This window comes from Dipodomys merriami, unplaced genomic scaffold, assembly GCF_024711535.1.
Source record: "Dipodomys merriami isolate MVZ:Mamm:240054 unplaced genomic scaffold, mDipMer1.0.p SCAF_374, whole genome shotgun sequence".
Classification (NCBI taxonomy): Eukaryota; Metazoa; Chordata; class Mammalia; order Rodentia; family Heteromyidae; genus Dipodomys; species Dipodomys merriami.
Genome location: NW_027205315.1, coordinates 661,424 through 688,216, shown reverse-complemented (window position 1 = coordinate 688,216; position 26,793 = coordinate 661,424).

Genomic DNA, 26,793 nt, shown 5'->3' with positions numbered 1-26,793 from the left:
AGGAAATATATTTTCAGTTTGTGAAACAAGGTTGTAGTGGAATTTAAATTCAAAGTTCTTTAAAAAAAAAAAAAGACATCAAAATTTGTGAATTGACCTTTAATTACCAAACTGTAATTCTCCGAAAAATATATTTTGAGTCAAAATATTTAGAGAGAAAGTGTCCTGAACAATGAAAGAATGTATTGGGTTTACATGTTTCTGTTTGTAATTCTTTCCACAATGTCTTGCACATGAAGCACTGAAACACAGAAAAAACATCTGATAGGATAATTCAAACCAATGATTTCACATTTCTAAGTGGCTCACAAAAAATAATATCCTTATTAAGATGAGATAGTGAACACTTCTCTTATTACATAAGCCAAAAATTTTTGGGATCAAAAAGAATTGAGGAAATGAAAAATGTAAGAAATCTCTTTTTAGAACCCGAGCTAAGCATATTGGCTTCAACAGTGGAGAGAGACCAAAACTTTTTGATATAGATTCTCTTAATATTTTAGCTACCTAAAGTTATTTTACAGAGCCTATTTGCCTCACTATGATAAAGAACAGATTGAATGAAGACATGAAAATAAATTACACTTCCCAATGAGGCAACTTAAAAGAGTTTTAAATGAGAAACAATGAAGATGGAGCAATGGGGGAGGCCGTATATTCCTTCAGCTTCACTAAACTTGAAACCATGAAGCTGTGATTCTTTGGAAATAAGGAAAGAGCTAAGAGGAGGACATAGAAGTAGGACATAGAAGCATTGTCCTTTGTAACAGACACTGTCATCCTAGGTATGGATGATTTAACTCTATTCTCCTCGATACAACTTGTTGAACAAATGCAAGACCAAGAGAAAAATAATCAATTGAAATAATTTTGCAAAGAATAACTTCACTTTTCCTGATATTATATCTAAGAAGAGACTTAATAGAAAAGACAAAAAGTGGAGTATACTTTGTTTTCCTCTAAGCATCTTGTTACCAAAATATGTCTTTGATGTTAGAAACGATTGAACCCAAAAGTGGTGGAATACTTATTTTTGTTGGCAATTGAGACACAAGAAGACTTTCAAGGTTAAAAAAAAGAAAAAAGTATTGTCAAATATTTGTGATCACATCTTCTTGGACTGGTTTTTGGAGACAAAGTTTTACATTAGAGTTTGTCCTCATTAACATAGAAGTTGGGTATTCATGACAACCAAATTCAAGAGGGAAGTTTAATGGACTCGCTAGGAAAGTAAAAAGAAAACCACTAGAAAACCCAAAAGTGGTGCTGTAGCTCAAGAGTTAGAGTGCTTGCCTTGAGCTGAAGAGCACAGGGACAGCACACAGGCCCAGAGTTCCAGCACCATGACCAACAAAAACAAAAACAAAAAAAAGAAATCAAATTAGCAACAGAAATGAGAAAACCTTGATCATTCCTCTTATATAATGGGTGGGAGAAGAAGGGTAACAAGAAATCTAAAGGGTTCTACATCTATGGCCAGGCAAATGTGTTAGTCATGTTCTTGGTGATAAGGATTACAGGTGAAAATGATCAATTTAGGGGAAAAAACTCTGATAGTTCTAACGTTTATATTAAACAGATGTAAAGATTGATCTGTTTAGATATCATCAAAATATCCATGACCATGAATATGAAAAAGAATGATAAAAATTGGGGGCATTATTAAAGGGAAGAAGAAAAAAAAAGTTATGACATAAGTGTAGCAATGTGAGCACCAGTGTGGACAAGATTGGAAGAAAGACATAAGGAAACAAAAAAGTAATAGAAATAGATTTACAGAAGAAAAGAAAAGAAAGAATTTGCAGGAAGAAAAGGTCAAAACTCTTATAGAGACATTGAAGGAAATATGTTATTTGGATTTGAAAACTAAAAGGACATAGACAAGTTCAATACGAACAGTGTTTTGGTGAACTGGTAGAGATGTAATTCATATTGATGAAATTTTGAGATATGAATGTGAAGCCATAAAATTCTAGATCCATTAATTCAACAGATCCTTTTTATTTTAAATGTTGGGAACAAATGTTTTTATTCTGACCTTAGAAGAACTAATGAGCTCCAAGAAAATGTCTCTAAGAAGCCTTTCAATTCAAATATCACCGTTTGTCTCAAAATGCCTTAAATTCTACATCTTCTAATGTTGGCATAGAGTTACACTGTGGAACTTTTATCCTCAGAGAGTGAGTACTACCCTATTGGTTAACATGGACAAAGTACCTCCATAAATAGACTCGGTGTTTGCAAACAAGGAGTGGTAGCTGGACAATGTTCTTAGCAGTTTGTACAGATGAAATGGAAATAGAGCAATCAAAAGGAACATGCAAAAAAACAAAGGCACAAAATAGAATGTGCCAAGGAAATGCTGATGTACAATTTCAAATAATGTGCTCAGGTGTGAAGGTGTGTTCAAAATACAGCGTCAGACAATATACTTGTATACCTTGAGAAAAAACTGCATTAAACTATTCTGGGATTATCATACAAGTTGAAACCTGGTACACTGACTCTCTAATCAGTCACAACATCATCAATTTAGGGATTATTTTCCAAGAGCATACTGAGAAAAAGAGGGCTCATCACAATTAGTGTTCAGGTTGAAGTAACGACAATCACATAACGTTTCTTATAAGTTTTCATTTATTTTGGAGCATTAAAGTGGGAAAAAGCAAAGTAAATATTTTGCATGTATCTAAATTAAGTGGGACGAATTATATTGGTCTCTCTTTAACTTGGAAGTTATCGGTTATGTTTTTTTTTATACTCTACGTTGGGACAATGATCTGCTTTCAGTTATTTTCTTCTCTTAACCTTCTTTTGCCCTTCCACTTAAAGAGACATACTTGAGCTTGCATTTCTAAATCCTTCAAAATTATCTGAATTTCTCCATACTTCTGTCAGCCTCCTATATCTTTCTCAAGGGAATATCTTCTTACTACCATTTTTTTTTATCCCATATGATATTGGATATCTTCCTGCCTAATTCAGTGCAAGATACACATTAGACTCATCCATATATCTCAACACTTGTACCACCATAAAATCCTATCCTACTTAGAAATCATGATTTTAGTATGTCTGGGGAGGTGACATCTGTCATTTTTGAATGACCATAATTGATACTTACATGCAAGCATGTTTTAAACCAATATGCCTCTCAGTAGATGAATGAATTGGCATGTCCATTGCGGTGCTGTGGGCTGTGGCAGGGACGAGGAAGAAAAATGGTTGGCTACCCTCAGTTATTAATCCTGGGTCCCGGGGCTGGCCAGATGGAGAGTTTCCCTGAATAGGGTAAGCATTATTGTCTATTTTTTTATCTACACACTCTTGCCCAGTGCTTTACTTTTTATATTTAGGGCAAATTTCTGGTCCTCTCTTGTTAACATCAGTAGCCTTTTTACAGTTCTTCTTTATATGTCCCATTTAACCACATCCAAAACATTTTAGATTAGATGGTTTGTAAAGCATGCCAGTAGTGGGCATAGTTTCAGCAAACAACTGCAAATGCCGGGATTCGGATGTAATGTCTCTACACGCCCTTAAATATGTATTTACATCCCCAGATTCTTTAATAGGCAATAGGGCTCGTTTACAGTCCTCATTAGCATTCTAATAAGCCAACATGCCTAGTAGTTGTTGCAGTGCAGCCTCTCCCACAACAGTATGTTCCAAGGTCAGTGTCAATCGTGATAAAAATTCAACATAGGGTTTATTAAGTTTTTGAATTACTTTAGTCCAGGAGCCGTAATGCTCTCCTACCAGCCGAATCCTCCCCCATGCCTCAATACCTATGTCTCATAACTGCTCATGGATCTCTTCAGGAGAGTTCACTTGCATATGAGCATCTGCATATGGATTTGTTCCCCTCAACATAGGACAGGTTATGATCTGCAGGCGTGGATTTTTGCTCTGTGCATTTTGTCTAGTCCTTTCTGTATATAACTCAGTAAACTACATTTGCCATTGTAGGTATTCAGGTTCCTTAAGCAAGGCTCTACAAAGCATTTTCCAATCCTCGGGAGCAAAATTATCGGGCAAGCCCATTAAGTAATTCCTTAACATAATGAGACTGAGGACCATAAGTCACTGATTGTTAAGTTTACCAATATCATGGACAGCAACACCCTCATATCTGGTTGGTTGAGCTATACCATTCATAGGAGGTGGTCAAATTACAGGATAAGGAAAAATAGGCATTTCTTCATCAAACTCACTGAGCCTTCTGTTTTGTGAAGGAGTGATGCGGTAAAAATTGCTTCCACAAGCTGAGGAGAGGAAGGCTGTTTTACTTTCACCTTCTCAGATTATCCTTTCACTCTGCTAATTTCTAACTCCATATGTAGTAATCTTGATAAAATCAATTCCATTTGCTCAGACATTCTATTTACGCTTTCAGTTTGTTCATTTTCAGCTTTCTTTACCTCTTGTTTTTTCTCGTAATTGTGATGCAGCCTTATCTACTGCGTCCTTAACCTCCGAGTCCAATAGTAAACCTACAATAGAAGGCGCTGCCTCTTTCTTTAAGTCCGCTATTAATCTTTTCTCATTTAAAGCTTTAAAAAGGGTATGTAAAATAGCCCAAATGGACCAAAATCTAACAGGAATCCTTTCCCCTTCTCGAACATCTCTTTCTACAATACTTTACTCTTTTCCATTTATCAACATCTAATGCCCCATCAACGGGGAACCAAGGATTCCATTCCCTAACTACATTAATACACATTTCTATGTCAAAAGAAAAAATAGTTACACCATAAGCAGCAAGTAAATATTTTAGCATATGTAAGTACGGAGTAGACTTAACTTGTTCCATCACCCTGTAATTAAAAGTACTTACCTGAATATCCCTTCCTGTATTCAACACTGCAGGGTCCCTGTTTGTGTGCCAGTTGTCAACGTCTCAGGCATTGGGGTTCCTGGGTAAGGGTCGCAAAATCACGCGGATACAGGGGTTGCAGAGTGCAAACAGCAATTGCCACTGCATGCTGTGCTTTATTGTTAGTGGGTATTTAAAGACAAGCAAGTATTATCTTTGCCAAGATTTATTCAGGAGACATTCACACAAAGAATTTCAACAGATACAATTTTGCTTAAACTATGAGATAAGTCTTTGTATATTTTTATCTAAACTATTTAAGAGCAAGCTCAAACCATTTCCCTGTACTCTGGAAAATGCTTGACTAGCTGTTTGTCTATGCGTAAGTAAGCAGAAGAGCTACTTCCTCAGCTTTGAGACATGATAGCTTTGAGATAGGGAGAGAGAACATGTTCCCTCTCTAGGCCGGCATGCCAAGAGCTTTCCACATACACAAACACAGTCCTCAGATAATCCTGAGGCCGGAGCCAGCATCATTCTGCCCCTCCAACACAGACCCTGAGTCTTCACACAGATTGTCTCACCAACTCTTCTATTACTTTAAGCAAAAACAAAGCAAAGCAAAGCAAACAAAATAGACATTATCATTAATTAAGCTACTATTAAAGATTCTAGGCACAATTATACTGTTAAATGATGTTAGTAAATATGTTTTGTAGATACTGATCTCACATGTGTCACAAAAATATCTATGGATTCATAACTAGAAACTCTGAAGTGTAAAGTATATTAATTAGGTGAGTTTCATTAGGTAGCCAATGAAGAGAACACCACAGGGTTTTCAGTCAGGTAAAGAAGTTTATTTACTGAACTGCTGCCTATGCCATACATGGTGGAAATGCATGTAAAAAAAATGGGGCGATCCAACCTCTGGCAAGGATGTATCTATGTGAAGAACCAGATGAGGTGTGGCCGTTATGGGGAAACTCTGGCCACACTGGATCTGGATGTGACTTCAAGTTCTGGGACTCACTTCTGGTCAGATAGAAAGTGGGACCAGAGGCTGACCAGGTTGTGAATTAACAGGATGGGGAGGTGGCTGCCTCCAGGTGTGCCAGATACTAGGCAACACATAAAGGGTTGAAACTTAGCCAAGAAGTGGCTGCATAGGGTCTGCATGACCTGGGGCAGACCTAACAACAAATACAGGTAGTACTTCTGACATATGACTCCTGACTCCAAACAATTCATTCTCAATCATGTTCTTAATTTCTTTCTTTCTTCCTTTCTTCCTTCCTTCCTTCCTTCCTTCCTTCCTTCCTTCCTTCCTTCCTTCCTTCCTTCCTTTCTTCCTTCCTTCCTTCCTTTCTTTTCTCCCTCCCCTCTCTCTTTTTTGTTTTATTGGTTGGTCGTAGGGTTTGAACTCTGGGCTTGGGCACTGTCCCTCAGATCTTGAGCTCAAGTCAAGCACTCTACTGCTTGAGCCACAGCACCACTTCTGGTTTTTGAGTGGTTTATTGGAGATAAGGGTTTCACGGACTTTCCTGCCCAGGCTGGCTTTGAACTGCAATCTTCAGATCTCAGCGTACTGAGTAGCTAGGATTACAGGTGTGATCCACCAGCACCCAGCTCTTTCTCTATCTCTCCTCTCTTTCACTCACCCTCCCTCTCTCCCCTTCCTCAGCATACTCAACTCTCAAATAATGAACACTTGCTGAGTTGAACTCACAGGCTGGGAGAGCAGCTCAATTGGCATATGTGAAATTTATTTAATGTTTCCTTCTACTTCTACCACAGGTCACTGGAATCAAATAATGAACACTCAGCAGCATGGCATCTCAAGCCGTTTTGAGGAGGAAAGCAAGCATGCTCACTTCATTCTGTGAGGTTCACACTGGGAAGGTGGGGCAGACTCCTCCCTCCTCTTGCTAAATCTCAGCCCAGGTTCTGCATCCGTAGAGGTGACTGCCTCCAAGAATCCCAGTTACTCAAGTGAAACAGTTACAAGGCAGAGACTTAGCTTCTTGTGGTGCTGAGATTAATGGCAGCATGATTCAACATGATCCACTAGTTTATTGAGATTGGGACTTCTTAAATTTTTGGTTAGGCTATGTTCAAATTGTGATCTATTTATTTCTGATTGCTGACCATGATTATAGATGTGAACCAGCACATGAGACCATTCAAAGTTCTTTATCCCACATGGAAGACATGAAGTTTTTTTTTACCAAATGACATACAACTAGACACACAGCAAAAGTAAGTCCTTAATTCTGGTCAAGATGTGTTGTTAATGTGAAACAAAATTACTTAGCAAAATATCTGACTACTGTGATTATACTTTCAAACTTACCCTACACTTTAATATCAAATCACTTATATTAGCCAATGATTCACTCAAATTACCTGTAATTATTTATGTCTGTCCTATCTTCTAGAAGGAGGGAAAACAGGAGCTCACAAAATTAACTAAAGTGGTAGAATTTGAGTGGATCACAGTTCTGAATAGGTCTAGGAAGGAAAGTATCAGCCATATCAACCTACTAGGTAGGGATATTGGAATGCAATCCTGATCCCTGCTTTTTGGACTGGGTGCAAAAATTGCTACTCTATGCGTAAAGTAACTTAAACTAGAAAGGAGTGGTGGAGTGACTCCAGTGGTGGAATACTTATATAGCAAACAACATCAAAACTCAAATCAACTTCCTAAAGATAAAATAAGACAAGGAAAGAAAGAACGACTCATACTGAGCATGTGTTCATTGTAAAGATTTACACTAAATTATTGTAGTTATAAATGCCATCATTTATTTCTAGGAGCACACACATTTTATGTAAAGACTAAATGAAAAATTAACACCATATATATAAAGCTTTGGTAAAACACAGGTCTAGCTTACAATGGTGAACACTTAAGTTTGCATGTGCAGTGGTGTTGCAGGGTTGTTAAGGTTTATGGAAGTCCATCTTTTTGATGGACTTGACATGATGAAATTACCTAAACATACATAACCATACACTTCACTGGACAGATAGTGCTGATATATATATTGCACACACATGTATGCATTTATATAGTAAGTAACAGGTAAATAAAAATAAAAAAATATAATGAATAAATTTAGTGAACAGATAACTTTTCCAAAGTATTACTTTACCTGAACCAGTTCATTTCGTAGTCTCCAATGCTATATCACACTTACATGGCTGCTGATCCCCTACAGCTTTTTGATGAAATTGTTTTTTCTTTGTTTTACAGGTGAAAAGCCTGCCAATAAGTATACTTTCATGACATTGCTTTCTTTAGAAAATGCAAAGCACGTTGTGTTATCTGGCTCTTTATGTATCATCAATATAACTTTTTTTATAATTTCAAGTACATATTGTCTAAGATCTCACTTATTCTCTTCCAATAGTACCTATGGGAAGGAGAAAATGAAGGATTATTCTGTTACTTTGGGAGTTTTTGTTATTAATAACTGCAATGAATATGAAAATGAAACTCTGAAATTACTTAGAGAGGTAACTTGAAAGTTAAATTTCTACACACTTAGGTTACTCCCTCAACTAAAACACAGAACTTAAAATAAGTAACATTTTTAGCTGGGTGCCAGTGGCTCATGCCTGGAATCCTAGCTACTCAGGAGCTGAGATCTGAGGATAGTAATTCAAAGCTAGTCCTGGCAGGAAATCCATGACACTCTTACTTCAAATTAACCACCAGAAAACCAGAAGTAGCACTGTGGCTCAAGTGGTAACATGCTAGCCTTGATCTGACCAGCCAGGGACAGCGCCCAGACCCAGAATTCAAGCCCCTTGACCAAGAAAATTAAAAAGGAAAAGAGGGGAACAAAGTAATATTTTAACGCTAATGTGCGTATATACACAAAATTTGTCTAGAAATAAAACTATAACAGCCCCTGGACTGGCAAAAAAGAGATTAAAGTGAAATTGCCTTCAATAATTCATTTAGACGATCTAAACTGAGGGCAGGCTACTGGAACTCACATCACTAATTGAAGAGGTAGAATTTGAGAGGATCACAGATCAGAACCAGTGTGCAAGGAAAGTAATAAGAGTCTCATATCATCCTAAAGGTTCGCATGTTGGAATGCATTTGCGATCCCCGCTACTTGGCAGACAGAGGTGAGGAACTTAGCCTGTGTTCAGCACTCAGCAAAATGGATAACCTATGAACAAAGTAAATAAATCGAAAAAGGATTATTCTAATGGTAGAATACTTGTTCAGCAAACAAAATATTTAAATTCATACTCATTTCCTAAAAGAGGAAAGAAAAGGGAAGAAAGAAAGAAAGAAAGAAAGAAAGAAAGAAAGAAAGAAAGAAAGAAAGAAAGAAAGAAAGAAAGAAAGAAAGAAAGAAAGAAAGAAAGAAAGAAAGAAAGGAAAGAAAAGAAAAGAAAGAGAGGAAGAAAGAAAAGAAAGAGAGGAAGAAAGAAAAGAAAAGAAAAGAAAGATAGAGAGTAAGAAAGAAAGGGAGGAAGAAAGAAAGGGAGGAAGAAAGAAAGGGAAAAGGAGAGGTATAAAGAAAAACCTCAGCATGCTTTAGATGTTAACAATGACCCTAATCATTTTAGCTATAAATGCCTTCATTTAATTCTGGGCAGAGACATTTTGTATCAAGCCTGAAAAAAAATATAGCATACCGCATACAAAACTTGGGTTAAATACAGGTCTGCCCTACACTGTTGGACCAATAGGAATGTATGTCTAGAGCTATTGCAGGTATGTTAAGGTGTGTGGGAGTTTATCATCCTGATGATCTTGCAATGATGAAATTGACTAACTACACAATTACCTTGACAGATCCCTGCTGAGACCTATATTATGTCACAGGTTAAAAAGGAACAATATATACAATGAAATATATTGAACAACCAGGTATTGTGTCCAAAATTATTTTTACCTGATTCAGTGTATCTTTACATTCTATATCACATGTACAAGTTTCTCATTCCCTTCTGTTTCATTATGTTGTCTTTCCTTGGTTTTGTTTTGTTTTCAGAACCGTGGTATAGGAGGAAATTTCTTATATTTTTGTCTTCTAGTCTTCAGAAAGTCTGCAGTTAAATATGCTTACGTTCCTTTCATTAGAAAATTTAAACCACATTGGGTAGGGTCTTTATCATGATTTTGTTATGATCTCAAATACGTTTTTATTTCTGACATTCTACCTGTATAATCTCACTTCAATCTTTTCCAAAGGGCACTTTAGTGGAAGTAGGAAATTCAAAGGGGTTTCTGGTAGAGAATTTCTGTTACTAAAAATTCTAGTACATAGTAAAGTAAGTAAGTCCAAAATTATTCATTAGAGAGATGATTTGAAAGTCATCTTTTTACATCTTAATACTCTTTCCTCAAATAAACCAGAGGATTTAAAATAACTTATATTTATAAGTTAATGGACACAAATGTGGACGAAAATTCTAGAAATAAAATGATCACTCATGAAACCTTACTGATGCTTCAAAAAATGCTTTCCAGTTAGAGGAATCATCTTCACACATTTTCACACAATGTGAATCTGCCTGTTAACAGAACCCCAAACTAGACTAAGGCATCTAATAGCTATCTAATTTTTGTTGTCTTTTGTCAATACTTCTTTCTTATCATATGGACTAGTATGAATTCTGTGACCATTATAAAATCACTTTTGTAATAAATGTTCCTAGGTGGGAACTTCAAGGATGAGGTGGTGTGGGGTTTCTGGTGGAGCCCTGTCTGATTCAAGGGAGGAGTTGGTATTGGCACAGACTCTGTGGTAAAGCAGGGCAGGGTTTTGAGGGTGAAAGCCAGTCTGTGTAAGGCTTTGAGACAGCAGGGAGGGGACAGGAAAGAGTAGACTTGTTAGGAGCAGGGTCTCTTGTGGAGTAGGTGGGACTTTAGGATGGAGACTGTCAGGTGGATGGGTTTTCAGTGGAAGAAGGCAAGGTCACTGGGGAAGAGGCTGTTTGGGGCAGAGCTTTGAAAAGGAAGAACAAGGCTACAGAGGAGGAGGTTACTTAGAGGAGGGGTTTTGGTGTAGCACTGTGAGCCTTGGTGGGATATGTAGGGTGAGGTTTCCCATAAGGCAGGGAAGATAATGAAGGCAAGAGGCTGACAAAAGGTGGGGATTCTGGTGCAGGAATGCAGAGCTATGAGGGAGAGGCTTTTCAAGTTCTGTGAGAGGGCAGAGTGGTGCTAGAAAGAAGTGGGCTAGTAAGGGGCGGGCCTTTGGGAAGTGTGTTATGGTGGAGGTGGGGTTTCTGGCAGAGCAGGATGTAGTAACAATGTATAGAGGAATTTTTTAGGACCAGAGCTTTGTGAGAGCAGAGATAGGATCCAGTGGACTACACTAGTTAGGACAGGGTTTCTGGTGTAGCCAGTTACCACTTCGAAAAGAGCAGTAAGTTTGGGTGGGGATTTCAGTGTTGCAAGGCAGGACATTAGACTTGGACAGGGTTTCCAGTGGGGCAAGGCAACTTTCAAAAAGGGATTATAAAGGGACAGGGATTTACAGTTGAGCCTGGTGAGGCTTCCAGAGGGAGGCCAACAGATGCAGTAGTTTGCAGTGGAGCAATGAGGGTGTAGAGAGAAGGGATAGTGTGGTGGGGGTTTTCTAGAACAGGTCAGGGCTTGGAGCCGTGGGGTTAATTGGAAGAAGGACTTTGAGAAGGAGTGGAAGGTCTACAAAGGTGTAGAGTAATTATGGGCAGGGTTGAGTAGGGTGTGGCTCTGTGGGAGGAGCCAATAAGGGGAGGATTCATCACGGGAACAATGAAGCCATTGAGAGAGTAGATATGGGAGGTAGAGAGGCCTATAGTGAAGCAGGGCTGGCTTTCCAAGCAGGAGATGGGCTGTGTGAGAAGCTTCTGGTCAATTAAGACGGGGCTACAAGGGCAGTTATAGAGAGGTGAAGGGTTTTTGGTATAGCATGAAGGGAATTGTGGGAAGAGGTAGGTTTAGGGCTGGGCTTGAAAATTTCGGCTACTTAGACTAGTTATGGATCCAGTTTCTGATGAAACCAGGAGGGGTCGAGGGAGAAGTTTGGTTGGGAGTGGGGTATGAAAGGGACGGGAGGAGCTTGGAAGTAATAGAATATGGGAACAATGGGACTCTGAGGGAATAGAGTAGTTAGCTACAGGGTATCTGGTGGATGAAGTTAGGATTAGAGGGAGGAGCCCAATGTAGGCGGGGTTCTTGGTGCAGCAAGGTGGATATTAGGAGGAGATATGGATGTGGCTTGTTTTCTGGTGGTGAAGAGCAGGGATTCCAGGAAGTGGTGGAGTGGAAGAAGGATTTCCCTATAGCAGGGGAGGACTTTCAGGAAGGATTCTGGTTGCAGTCAGGCCTTTGAAAGTTTATAGCAGGACTACCAGGGGGTAGGTTAGTTAAGGTTGGGCTTTTTAAGGACCAGGCTGACTGGAAGAGGGTTTCCAGTGGATCCAGTCAAGTTTTATGGGAAGGGGAGATAGGAAAGGGACAAGATTTAGTAAAGCGTGGGGCTACAAAAAATAAACAATTACTCTAATAGGAACACCATTTTCAGTCAGTGTAGAATTATATTACTTTTATGTATGCGAGAGATATTGGAGAAAGTAAGCAAGTAATAATTTCTATTGAATTTTTAAAAATTCCTGTTGAGTGAAAATAAAACCACAGGTCACATCAGGCTCAGAGGCCTACAGTAGACTAAGAAATATGAAGCACTGGACTGGATTCCCCAGCACAACCTTTAAGGACTACAAAAAAAAATTTTAAATATCTCACTTGGTCATAATGGACACTCTATTATCTTAAAATTGTGAATGAATAGAACTTTTACTCTGACCGTTTTAGAAATCCTAAAACTAAGTAAGTGATAATGTTTTAACTTTATATAATATTGGAAGTATATTAAAATAATTAGGAAAATATAAAATTGTACACAGAATATTTGTTGTCCAGCATCAATTTTAATCTAAAAGAATTTAAAACCAGAAAATTGCCATATAGTGAGATTGCAGCATGGTTTCTTTTCAGTCATCAAAATGGTGACTTAAGGAATGTGTCTTCATCATTGGATGCATCGATGTTAAAACATATTTAAAAATGTGAAGCACTATACAGACCCTGAAGAAACTCAGAGGGATCTGTGAAATGAGGTTGGAAGAAAATTAATGAATAGTTACAGTAAGAATTGATCTTCACTAGGCACATAAATATTTTCCAGAAGAAAAGACTACATTGAAAAATAAACAAAAAAAAAGAAGCAGGCAGGCAGACCTTGAAATACACATTATCCAATGAAGAATATCTATTGAAGCATGATTGCAATAATCTTTTACCTAAGTTACAGTACTGATCTATGTTCTTCCCTAATGCCAAATAACAAAGCCATGAAAATGCAGTAATAATTTTCAAGACATTAGACTTTACAGAAGGAATTCAATGAATGTATTTCTAGAAAGTAGAGATAGATGTCTGAGATAAAGAGTAAAGCAAATATCCCCAATTCTTAGCCCTTCGAGGTCAGAGGGGTACAAGCCGAAGCACAAGGAGAATGGACAGAAGTACAGTAATGCATACCAGTAGTTCCCAAGATACAATGATGAATATAAGAGGGGAGAAAATCAACATGACCATCACATGACTTAGCACTGGAGAATAGAGAAAAGAACAGTGAAAATCCATGGAGAATCACAAAGAATGCCCTTGCATATTTGACAGAAGTGTGCATTGCATGGCATTGAGGTCTAAAATATTTGTAGGTATTATAGGAAACTATGTGTGCTCATATGGTGCCTCAAGTAGTGATAAACTTATGATTTACAGGACATTGAGTAATAATAAAGGTCCTGCTTCAGTAGTGTAGAGTTAAACCTTGATAAATTCTGTTTTTAAACACCTAACACCCTCTAAAACCAAGACAAGAAGATTCAAATTATATATAATTGACTTGACTGCAACAATAGAGTTCAAAAAATCAAATCACATAATGTGGATGCAAAAGGATTACATTATTAAGGTAATCTTTAAACAACACACAATTTTATGTGAATAGTCCTGATTATAAATGATTTGTTTCCCATACAGATTTTGGATGCACAAAAACAACAAAAACAAAAGAAAACAAAATGAAAAATGACACTTGGCAATAGAGCTAGATGCCAGTATCTCATCTCATGAGGCTGAGATTGTAAGACCATGGTTCACAGATGGCTGGTGTAGCAATCCACGAGATATTTATGTTCAATTGTTCAATCAAACACATAGTGAAACCTTGGTTAAAATAGTACAGATTCAGTCAGTCATGAGTGAAAAAAACAAGCAAGATTTTGAGGCTCTGAGTCAGTTTCATTACTGCACACACGCGCGCACGCACACACACACACACACACACACACACACACACACACACAAACAGCGAATATTAAGAGTGTAAAAAATGAAACTATCTGCTAGGACTATCCTAATCATATATTAATTAATAAAAATGAGGTAAACCATAGAGCCTATGTTTTTTGAGTCTAGCTTTCTTCACATAATGATTTTTTCCAAGTCTTTCCATTTTCTTAAGAAAGGGGCTATGTAATTCTTTCTCATAGAAGCATGAAACTCCATTGTGTATATATACCACATTTTCCTGATCCATTCATCTACTGAGGGGCATCTGGACTGGTTCCATATCTTAGATATGGTAATAATGCTGCCAAAAACATACTTGTGCTGGTAGTTTTAGTGTTTTATTTTTTGGAGTCCGGTCGTGGGGCTTGAACTATGGACATGGTGGTTGTCCTTCAGCTCTTCAGCTCAAGTTTAGCGCTCTACCACTTGAGCCACAGTGTCACTTCTGGGTTTTTTCTTTTGCTTATGTGGTACTGAAGAATTGAACCCAGGGACTCTTGCATGCAAACACTACCACTGAGCCATCTTCCCAGCCTGAGAAGATATTTTAACTTATTTTCTACATGTAAATTAATATTAAGCAAAGCTAAATAAATAATTCCTTATTTACTCTTCAGAGGATGAGTATATTACTCTTGGATATCTTTGAGGGAAAGACTTTAGACTCATTACAACTGATACCTTGCATTGAAATTACAGGCTAAACTTTCTTCTTCATTAAACAAAAGCTTCAGTTCTTTCATATTAGAATTATAAAATCATAATAGCTGAATGTTGATTTGTTTTCCTTTGCTATTTTCAATTCCATTTTTCATCCATTAGCTATCTAGAGATAATTTCCACAAATGCCCATGAATGGGATTGCTGGCTCTAGAGCTATGTACATTTGACCATACAAAATGATGCTAATTGAAATGGACTCCAAGACATGGAAACAACAATTACTTTTTATTCAGATATCAACCTTGATGTCGGTAAAGAAGTGTAACTAGATCTTATTTTATTTCATTTGTCTTTGATTTATCTCTGGACATCTCTGTCTTGATTCTGGTACCTTCCATCTTGTATATACATTATCTGATTTGGAGAAGGAAAGGGAAATAACATAATGATGAAAGAAGTGACCCATTACAACAATGATATTCACAAGACAATATACCAGCAATGGACTTTACAACTTTGGGGTGGGGGGTATGGTTGAGGGTGGGAAAGGATAAGAGAACAACAATGGAGTGGGTAACAATATTCATCAAGGAATGTACCTTACTCATGTAACTATAACCACTCTGTATAGTACCTTTAAATAAAATAAAATTTTAAAAAGTGAACCTATCCTAGAAAAAAATATCCCTTTCAAAATAACCCATCTGTAATAGTACTTGTGAGGGATTCTAGAGTCAAACTGTTATACCTGGAAAGGGATATATTGGGAAGCCATCTCAAACAGCAATCAAAAGGCTGTGAGCTTGTGCTCTGGAAAGGTCAAACAGTTAAGGGAAGACAGGGGAATGGGTTATTACCTCAAAAGTATTTAAGTTAGAGCTGTTGGAAAGTAAAAGTTTAAGACTTTGGAAACAAGATGGATGTCTGTGCTATGGTTGTAATGATTATTGCTCCCTTCTGCTCCTTAAAAATAAGGGATTCAATTATCACTATGTATACAAACAATACCTCAGTTAATGGTTGTAACCACAAACTAGATTGATGCCTCAGTTTGTGGACATACCTGTAGCCTCTCATTACCCCACCCCTGTAGTAGAATGAATATAAAGCATTTTAAACAGGATTTGGCGATCCAGAAGCGGGCAATGAGGCTTTGGGTCCTCTGGTGTCTTCTTTCCTATAACTTCCTGTGATTTCTCAGTTCTTTGGCCAGGTATCCCATCATCTTTGCTGTTTCATGGTTGTGGTTAGTGACGGTACTGATATTCGGAACACCTCAAAACAAACTATGGAAAACACTTCCTCAGAGAAGATTCACAAATGTATAGGAGCACCTGGAAAGAAACCAAATATCAGCAGTCATTCTGTGATCCTCTAACAAGAAAGTATAGTTCAAGTGTATCTTTACTTCGGATATATATAAGAGATGGACAATTGTCCCTTTTGTACATTTGGTATTTGGTATTGCATAAATTTTCAGAAACACATATACATTGTGAAATAATGTTATTTATTTCATAGGTCACAAACCACGTCACTGGAGTGATGACCCAAATGTCTTTTTTTTTTTGTTTGTTATCTTTTTTAATTTAATTTTATTTTATTTTATTTGAGAACATACTGTACAGAGGGGCTACAATTACATGGGCAGGATATTGCATACATTTCTTACCAAGCATTGCAGCCTCCTCCTTTGTTTACCCTTCACCTCCCTTCCCAGCCTCCCCCCTCCCCCCACCCAATTATACCCCCCTCCCCCCCCACACCGACATTGTAAAGTTGGTTTTGACATGACATATTGTACTTCTCATTGTTGCAACAGGTCCACCTGAATCCTTAAACAACTTGTTTGTCCCCATCTACTCCACATGTTATACTGACATCAAATATAGTGAAAGCGGGGGTTACACTGTGGGGGAGGGACATACAAAGCAACAAATAAATAATCTTATAAATGCGTTAGAAACACATGCATGAAAGAAACGAAAACATTAAAATACATATTTAAGGGTTCATTTTCCTAACATCACATTATCTGACCTTTTCCGCTTGACTCAAATGTCTTATCTCAGTTGCCTGATTCAGACTTAGATGAGTGTGAATTGCATAATTGTGAACATTTTTCCATGAAACTTAACAACACAGAATGAAGTTTGAAGGTCAGGTCACTCCATACCTCTAAACATTTTACATATATTACAGTAATACACACCTAAACTGCTCAGCACTCACAGCACATTGGTGTGTTATAATTGTCTTCAGATCAGAAATATTCTAGAGTTTAAAGTAGAATGATGGGCTGTACATTTTCAATGAAAGAGTGATGATCACCACCTGCAATTATTCTCAGTGGAAAATCTTTCCTATACATTTTATTGACTTAGCTTCTACTCTGTGTTTTACCATTATCAGGGAGGGTCACACTGTATAGACCTACAATACTGCAGCAACCTTAGCTGTCTTTGAATTTTACCTCTAATCTTAATACCAAGGTCAACTCCGCAACACTAATCACATAATTAGTGGACACCTGAACTTTCCAAGCTTGGTTAAAAATTCAGCTATCATTGCTCTTGCCAGTGTTAAAGATCTCACTCTATTAGATTTATTGTATTTCTTCTTGTATTTTCAACACTGCCTTAGATGTTGGTTTTTGATATAGAGCTTTTAGTTTGCATTTGATTTATGGAAGTGTTAGTAATGCCAGTTGAACTGCATATATTACAATGTAAGTAATTTGATGTTTTGATATATGAATTTAATTTTGGCAATTGAGGAAGTCAATGCACATCTCTCAGAAAAGTTTCTTAAAATGTACTGGTATTGCTTTATTGTGAACTTCCTAAAAGCAAGTCATAGGAGCACATGTCCTAATCCCATCACTTCTGTCACTGAGACAAGGCTTGAAATGTCCAGACGACTTGGCACTTCATAGTGAGAAAGTTTCTACAATGAAGGGTGAGAGAATAGAAAAAAGAGCAAATGAATCTTCCAACTGTTTTGTTACATGTTCTTTACACTTAGCATTAAGACACCATAATAGTATATTTTTTTGGGTCCGGTCGTGGGGCCTGAACTCTGGGCCTGGGCACTGTCCCTCAGCTCTTCAGCTCAAGGCTAGCGCTCTACCATTGAGCCACAGCACCCCTTCCGGCTTTTTTCTTTTTGCTTATGTGGTGCTGAGGAATCGAACCCAGGGCCTCATGCATGCAAGGCAAGCACTCTACCACTGAGCCACCTTCCCAGCCCCCATAATAGTATTTTTATAACTTCTTACCTTCTTTTGTCCTGTTCTGAGATGTTTTATTTATGGATCTCTAAGAAATCATATAAGAATCATAAAATAAATCCATAAATCATATAAGAAATCTTAAAAATAGTTTGTTAGGGATATATAACCTAAAAGGAATAATTTCAGGAAAGTATTAAGCACATAAAATGTAATGCACACCTACAATTGTCTCTTTATTTAAAACTTCAGCAGTTGTAGTTTATTTATTCTAATAACAAAGATTATAAACTAAGTTACAATAGTATTCCAAATGGAACACAGAACTAGAAAAATGAAGGGTAGCACTAAAGAATGCTACTGCTACTACTAATAGAGTAAGAATAAAATTTAGGCAAACCTCCTTCAGAATAAAAGCCACAGGACAGCCCCAACATTACTTTAATTGTTTCATATGAAGACAAGACCTTTTTAGTAAAGATAAGTTTTCACAGATATTAACATCAGTTGGGTATATATTAAGGCCTTCAGGAAGGATGCTCTGACAAGGTTGATAGAAACTGACTTCTTTGGGACCTACTACACAATGTGCAGACACCATTCCAAGCACTGCACCTGCATTAGGGTAATTTTAGTGCTCAAGATAGTTCTTCCAGTTAGGAAATGAATTAAGTATTTTATTAAAAACAGAAGTAGGCAACAAGGCCAAACAAATTTCCCAAGTACCCAATACGGATCAGCTGTAGAACCATAATTCAAATCCAGGTTTCCACCAGGCATATCTGAGGATATTCTGTAAGTTTCACCCTCATTACCTTTCAAGATGTATGGAGCAGATGAACCTACATTATCTTCCTAATTATGGTTATAATGGCAATAACATTGCTACAGAATATACATATTTTTAAATTAAAAGGGTGTGGGTAATGATATTGTAGGTGATCTTTATACCAAATAAAGACTGAACCAAAAAGAAAAGTAAGGACCTGGGAAGGTGGCTCAGTGATAGAGCGCTTGCTTTGAATGCATGAAGTCCTGGGATCAATTCCTCAGCACCACATAAGCAAAAAGAAAAAAGTTGAAAGTGTGCTGTGGCTCAAGTGGTAGAGCACTATCCTTGAGCTGAAGAGCTGAGGGACAGCACCCATGCCCAGAGTGCAGGCCCCACGACCGGAACCCCCCCAAAAAATAAAAATAAAAGAACCTAGGCTGCAAATTTTAGTCATTGTACTAGCACTCATATACCATATATATGTGTGTGTGTGTGTGTGTGTCTGTGTGTGTGTGTGTGTGTCTGTGTGTGTATACACATATATATATATTCTTCCTAAAATATACAGTGAGTTAATTTGTCGAAACCTGGTCATAGAATAAATATGAGGTGTGAAAAAGTTTGTAAGTCTGAAATGACTCCAAGGTATTTTGAGAAGACAGCTGGAAGAGTTATCACTTAATCAAATAGTAATGAGGTATTGGTTTGTAGATAGAGATCAAAGCTCACTTGGGACATTTTGTGTTTGTTAAAATCAGTAGTTACGAGTTGTCAGTAGACAGGATGCTATTAAGGACTTGAATTAATGTAAACAGAGATGGAGAAAAATACAGAAATAATTACTGTACTCAGTGGTAAAAAACATGAGAAGGAATATTACAGAGCTAAGCCCCGGGATACACAAATATGTAAATCATGACAAATGAAGAAAAACAGTAATAAGTATGTAATGCAGACTTATATGGGTAGGTATTTTTAATGTTTAAGGGCTATGAAGTGATTGTGTGATGACCTAAAATTTAAGAAATTCTTAAGTTCAACTATCCTTTGGGCCAACCATAGCTGATAGTTTAAGTAAAACGGGGCCACAATAGTGTGTCTTGATTTACCAAAGTGAAAATAGGCCAAGATTTGGAAAGCCACTTTTTGGACCTGTGGTTGGAGTGGCAATTACTGCAGTTTGTTCAACTGTCAGTAGAAAGCTACAGGTTTAGCACAATGATAGAAATCTTTCAGGGATCTGGTAGATTTTCCCTCTGTCTTCAATTTCCCTTTTTTTCTGAGAGCTAAAATATCACTACTGGAAGCCTGTCCAAATTGTGCCTTTGGCAAGTTAACAGATAGTCAGTCTATCACATGCCCAAATAAAAGAGAATTGGAACAGGTTTACATTGAGCACTCACAGTAGACAGGTCTCTGGACTTTCTCAGGAAAAGCCTTCTGCCATTGTGGGATGGATAGGGCTGGATGATATGCAAAATAGACACCATAGATGGAAAGTATTCTGCTAAGTTAACACTTGAGATATCGGATGTTTTAACTGCATTGTATTGACTTTTATGAATCAGTTAATCAGATTCTTCATGCCATATTATTTTAATAGACTGTAAAATGCATGTTTATCGCATTTCCTTTGTATAACATATAGTATGTTTTGAAATTTGGTATAAAACATTTGTCTTTTCATTTATTTACTTTTAATATGTTTTACTCTAGTTTTCAAGAGTAGGGAAATGCCCTGGAACTTTGTAATTTGATGTCATATGTAATTTATTTTTTAAAAAATTCTTATTTATTGTCTATTGCAGCCCCCGGCTATATGTAATTTAAACTGTAGTTTTCTTCAAGTGTATCATCCTACGCTGATGATTTTTTCTCATAAGCTTTCTAATAAATAGGTAGTCTATTCAATTTTGAAAAGTACTGCTGTACCTCCCACTTATTTGTGGCATTTCTGAAATCCAAGTTCCTCTGTGTGTCAGTGTGGATACTTTTGCTTGTAACAGTTTTGTTATTGAATACATAGCATCTGACTACTTAGGGAACAAAGGATGTGAAGTTACAGTATCCCAATAAAGAACTTCCAGGACAATTCAAGGGCAACTCATGTACTCTCTGTGTAGGTGAATAAGAGCATAGAAAAGAAAGTCTTATACATGAATGTGACTGGGAGTGTGTGCACATAGGTATTCACTTATTTATCTGTTGTTATAGTTTTACATATTCAATATTATTCATTATATATATATCCAAAATCCAGAGAACCACATCCATGGGCATCGTTTTCCTATGTTGCTCTTTGGGTAATAAGAATGAAACCTGGTATTGTCCTGTGGTAGAGAAATAACTCAGAGATTCAAACATTTTTCTTTCAATATGTTGCCTGTTCCTACATCTAAAATGAGGAAGTCTGTTAATACATAATACATGTTATGATCTATTTAATCTATTTATACAATGTATAATGTATTCTATATTATAATATATATTATATATAATAACTGAGTATTATATATTCATAAGGAAAAATACAACAAACGTATCTATGACCATACTTTCCCAGCCATGATTAGGTTCATTAGAGTTAGGTGCATTACATCTCAACAGGAAAAGTCTACTGAAGTTTTGATGACCTTGAGCTAGATAAGGAGAATTTCTGTAAGAGGAGCCTCTCTTCAATTATGAGAAAAAATAAGTTTGGAAGTTATTTTATTTTTTTGTTTTTATTTAGGTGGACAAGGAGCCTGAACTCTGGGCCTGAGCACTGTCCCTCACCTCTTCAATTCAAGGCTAGTTCCCTACCACTCATAAAAAGCACTTCTGGCTTTTTTTTTGCTTATGTGGCACTGAAGAATCGAACCCTAGGCATTGTCCCTGAGCTCAAGGCTCGTGCTCTACCACTTGAACCACAGCACCACTTCTGGCTTTTTCTGCCTGGGAATGCTTTGAATCATAATACTCAGATCTCAGCCTCCCAGGTAGCTAGGATTCCAGGTGTGAGCCACCAGTGCCCAGCAAGTCCCTCTTAGATATTATTCTAAAAGCCTCTTATCCAAGGTCACTCCTAAGATAATGAATGGACCTATGCCAATAGTTCCTTCATACTCTCATCTCCTGTTATGGCTATGGTGTGTCTTTTCCATTGTATCCTGAACCTACTTCACAGTTCTCTTCCTAATCCATGATTCTAGATGTATTACTAATAATTACCCAAATTTTGTGGCTATAAACCCTAAATTATTCAACTATTAATTTAATTTAATTTTTTTCAATATGATCATGGTTCTGTACAAATCTGAGCTTTTATTCACCTCTTGCATCTACCTCTTGGCATGAGCAGAGCCTGTGCCTAATCTACTTTAAATGCAAGAGGTTAGCCAAAGAACAGCCTACAGTATTCCTGCCTAGGAGTCAGTACAGGTAGTAGAGTGCCTGAAAGAAGCAATGCATTCCTGACATGAGAAGGGGTGAGAGTGACAACAGCCTACAGAGCAAACTGGCAGTCACAACATTTAACAACTTCTACTTTGGGGAAACTGATCTCCTGCAAAGTGGCAGTGAGATAACTTTAATTTTCTTATATGAAGGAAGTTGTCATGTCTCACTATATAACTCCCTTGTAATCAAAGAGAGGGTCATTCTTTTGTTTCCACCTTAGGCCCAGTCTCAGTTTATGTCAGACTTTGCTCAGACTCTATTCCTACCAGAAGGTCCCTAATGAGGAGGAAAGTGTGATCTCTTGGCTTCTGACTGGCCCTTCGGGACCTGAAGCCACTTTTAGTTTTCAACCTGTTCCTTCTGACAATGGGAAAGCTCATTCTCTGAATTGTGCCATAGTATTGTGCCCTTTCTTCAGAGAAAGTCAAGGAATGACAGATTCTGCCTGAGTGAGTGAGTATCTCCATTTCCAAAGAGGTCAATTAATATCTGATTCTGAGACCCAGGTGAAAGTCCTTTACCAGATCCTCCAAGCTCTGACTCCAAGCCATCCTCATATTTCTCCAGCTCTTTCTCATGAACCAAAAGGTTACAGGAGTTTAGTTCAGAAACAAGGAGAAATGAGAGAAGCAGAAGAACCATTGGCAGGGTGAGGAATTTAGAGATTTTGGGTGAAAAAAAAGGCTCAGAAAATATAGAATCAGGGGGCTGGGAAGGTTGCTCAGTGGTAGAGCGCTTGCCTTGCATGCCTGAGGCCCTGGGTTCAATTCCTCTGCACCACATAAGCAAAAAGAATAAAGCTGGAAGTGGTGCTGTGGCTCAAGTGGTAGAGCGCTAGCTTTGAGCTGAAGAGCTGAGGGACAGTGCCCAGGCCAGAGTTCAGGCCCCAGGACCGGACACCGCTCCCCAAAAAAAAGAAAATCTAGTATCACTCACATCATTAGGGAATCACATCATAAGAGTAGGGAATAAATGTAATAAATTACTACCTAAATTACTAACTCCACTACTCTACATTACAAGTGTTCTGTCAAAAGTTAGCTGTCCTAGCTCTATTTTGATCAGGAAAACAGAGCACATTCTTTCCTTACAAAGTTCTACTGAGTATCTTTATCCATACCCCAGGTTGTTCTTACTCTCTACTTCTCTCTTACTTTCCTTTGCTGCATTCAATCAATGACACTTGAATGTGTTAGCATCTTCTAATCCATTTGTTATAAAGTAAAACAAATTATGGGGAAACATATATCTATGGTACATTTTCTTCTATGGCATATTTATTTGATGTTATTAAGTATTATTTTAATAGTTTCATTGTTAATACTTGAGAAAAATATTTTACTATTAGCAGTAATTAGTTGCACATTTTTTGGTATTTTCCCATGTCTGTGTATATTTTAAGTTTCTAACATCATCTTTTCCCCCAACTGTTGCCTTCTTAAAATTGCTTCTAATTATAAACTATATATGATGGTCCTCTATGTGTTCATTGATATATTTAAATTTTGATCTAATATCCACATATTATAGGAAATCTTCAACCTATTGTAATTGGTCTGAAAATCAATATGGATGTTCCTCATTAAAGCAAAAACACAATGCCACAAAAATTAGTGAAATTAGGATTAGGTATATATTCAAAATATTTAGCAATGATACAGTAGAAACATTCACTTCTCATATACCAGAACATGTTTATAGCTATGAATAGCACATTTTCTTCATTCCCTCTTTCTGGTGCATCTAGGTTGATTACACAGCTTGGTTGATATAGAATATTAATGCTATGAACATGTATGTTCATGTTGATTCATATTCCTTCAATATGTATCCAATTGCAGTAAAGATCATCAACATATCTGTCTTTTTGGTATTGTGTAAACTTCCATTAAGATATCCCTATGGGTTGCACTAGTTTACAATGCCACAAAACCAAATATACTTCCTGATTTATTTACCTCTCCAGCAGTTTATTTATTTGAGTGGTGGTAGCTATTCTGGTGTGTAAGATAGGATCTCAGTGACTTTCCTCTTTATTTTCCTTCGTATTTGTTATGTAGATATGAATCTCAAAAATTTCATTTATTTATTAAACACTTACATTTGTACTTCATTCCTGATTAGTGTCTTTCTTTTTCTTTGGTATTTGATCAATTTTTAAGATTTATAACATTTGATTTTTTTCCCATTACAAATACACATTTCAGTTAGTAAAAAGTTTTTTTTTTCATTACAGTGGTGCACAATTAACTAAAAACAACAGATTGTACATTTATATCACTGGATGTTTTTGTTTGTATTTACAGCCAGGAAATTGTTTCAATAAAGATGCTGAACTTCTTTCATTGATATACTGAAATATAGTATCTCATATTGGCCTAAACTAATCTCAGAATTAACAGTCAGAGCCTGGGCCACCACAGTCTGGGCTAAGTAAAACCACTAACACAGTATACACTGCATTTAAAGAGAGCAACGGGCTTCATAAAAGATGGAAGAAAGGCATCACCTTAATGAAGCAAATGTTGAAGTTCACAAGCAGACCTTAGGAATCTGAATATCAAGAAGATCAAAGGATAAAAGTATTTAGAAGGACAACTTTAGAACTCAAAATTGGGGAGGTGGGACAAACAATAGATACCAAAACTCAATGCTGAAGGGAAGGAGAATTTTACCCCAAACCTCAGCTGTGTCTGACTCTCTCACACAACACACAAAGACACGCACACAGACACACACACACACACACAGACACAGACACACACACACACACACACAGACACACACACAGACACACACACACACACACACACACACACAGACACACACACACACACACACACACACACCGCTAGTGAGAGATCTTTGCCAAAGCACAGGCATTCTGGACTTAGACACTGAATACTCAGGAACTATCCATTGTGAAGGCCTTTACTGAAAGTACCCATTGAAATTAGTCATTTACTGAAAGTTAAAACTCAGGTTCCTGGAAAAACCGTGAAATGTCACAATAAAGTTCTGCCCATAACTCCCCTAGCAATAGCCATCAGTGGATGACAAGAAGTACCTAAAGTTACAGATTATTTTTAATTTTTTAATTTTTTTTACTTTTTTATTGTGGAAATACTGTACAGAGGAGCTACAGTTACATGGGCAAGATAATGAGTACATTTCTTATCAAGCAATTTTTGCCTCCTCCTTTGTTTCCCCCTCCCATCCCTTCCCATTGTCCCCCCGACCCCCCATCGAATCTTCCTCCCCCCTTCCCCTCACCAAAGTTGTAAAGTTCATTTTTCTCCATAAGAACTTGTACATCTCATTGTTGCAATGGGTCCACCTGTATCCCTATTTAAACGATTTGTTTTCCCCTTCTCCTCCACAAAGTATTGATTATTGCTTAGCCTGCACTCGCTAGCCAATAAGATTTTTATAAGATTACCCAGTTAACAGAAGGGTCGGGGATCTCAACTCTGACCCACTGCAATGGTGACAGTCGTGAGTCCAGGCTCGACCTTGCAATAAATGACTCTAATGTGGTCACATAAGAACTGGCTCCATGGTGGTCTTTGGGGATCCTTATCTAAGCACAAGGCTAGTGTACACAGAGAACCACAGTGGCAGCTGTATCTGGAACAATGAAGCTTTTTTCCTCTTCTTTTCAGATAATCAATCATGATGTTGCAGTTGGCTCCACAGCTGCTCCACATCTGTGCAGGTGGAAGGAAAGGATGCCTTAGACTGCAGGATGGCCTTGTGTACCCCAGGATTTATGTGTAACAATGCAGTTTGTGGTCCTCTAGGCAGGGGTGGCCAAGCTGAAATGGTGGTAAACTTTGCCTGGAGGATGGCACCCTGTGAGCCCTGCATGCATGGTGAAGCAGCCTGGAAAATCCTGTGAACATCTCCGGGATGGCCTCTCAGTGGATTGGAGAAATTGACTCCTGTAGTTGCACATGGCAGGAGGCAGGAGGAGAGCAGGAATCCTGAAGATGGGAGAGGCACAGAAGCAAATGCACGTCTCCATTGAGACTCCTCGGCCATTCTAAGGAGGTTCACAACCCACACGTGGCGGCCACTGCACAGGTCCCCAGAGGTCCTACTTGTCTGGGGAGCAGTTCCTGGTCCTGATCCAGAGCTGGAACTTCCCAAGTGGCCCTGAGCTTGGCTGGGCTGGAGCGGAGCCTACCAGCCTTGTTTCCTCTGCCCTGCTGAGTATATCCTCCTAGCACCTGCCCAGGCTACAGCACCCACAACAGGCCACCTCCTTGGGGCAGCCTGAAGCTGTGCTGACAATTCCTGCCTGGTGCCTGCTTAAGGCAAGAGCCAGGCCTAGCCCACAGCAGAGCTGGCCCTCACTTCCAAGGGCATCGAGAGAGGCATGACAACCACAGGCCCAGCCTTGCTGCCCTCACTGCCCCTAGAGGTTAACTATCAGTCCCTGCCTTTGTTCTTGAAATTCTTCAGCCATTGGTTATCTCATTTTTCATTTT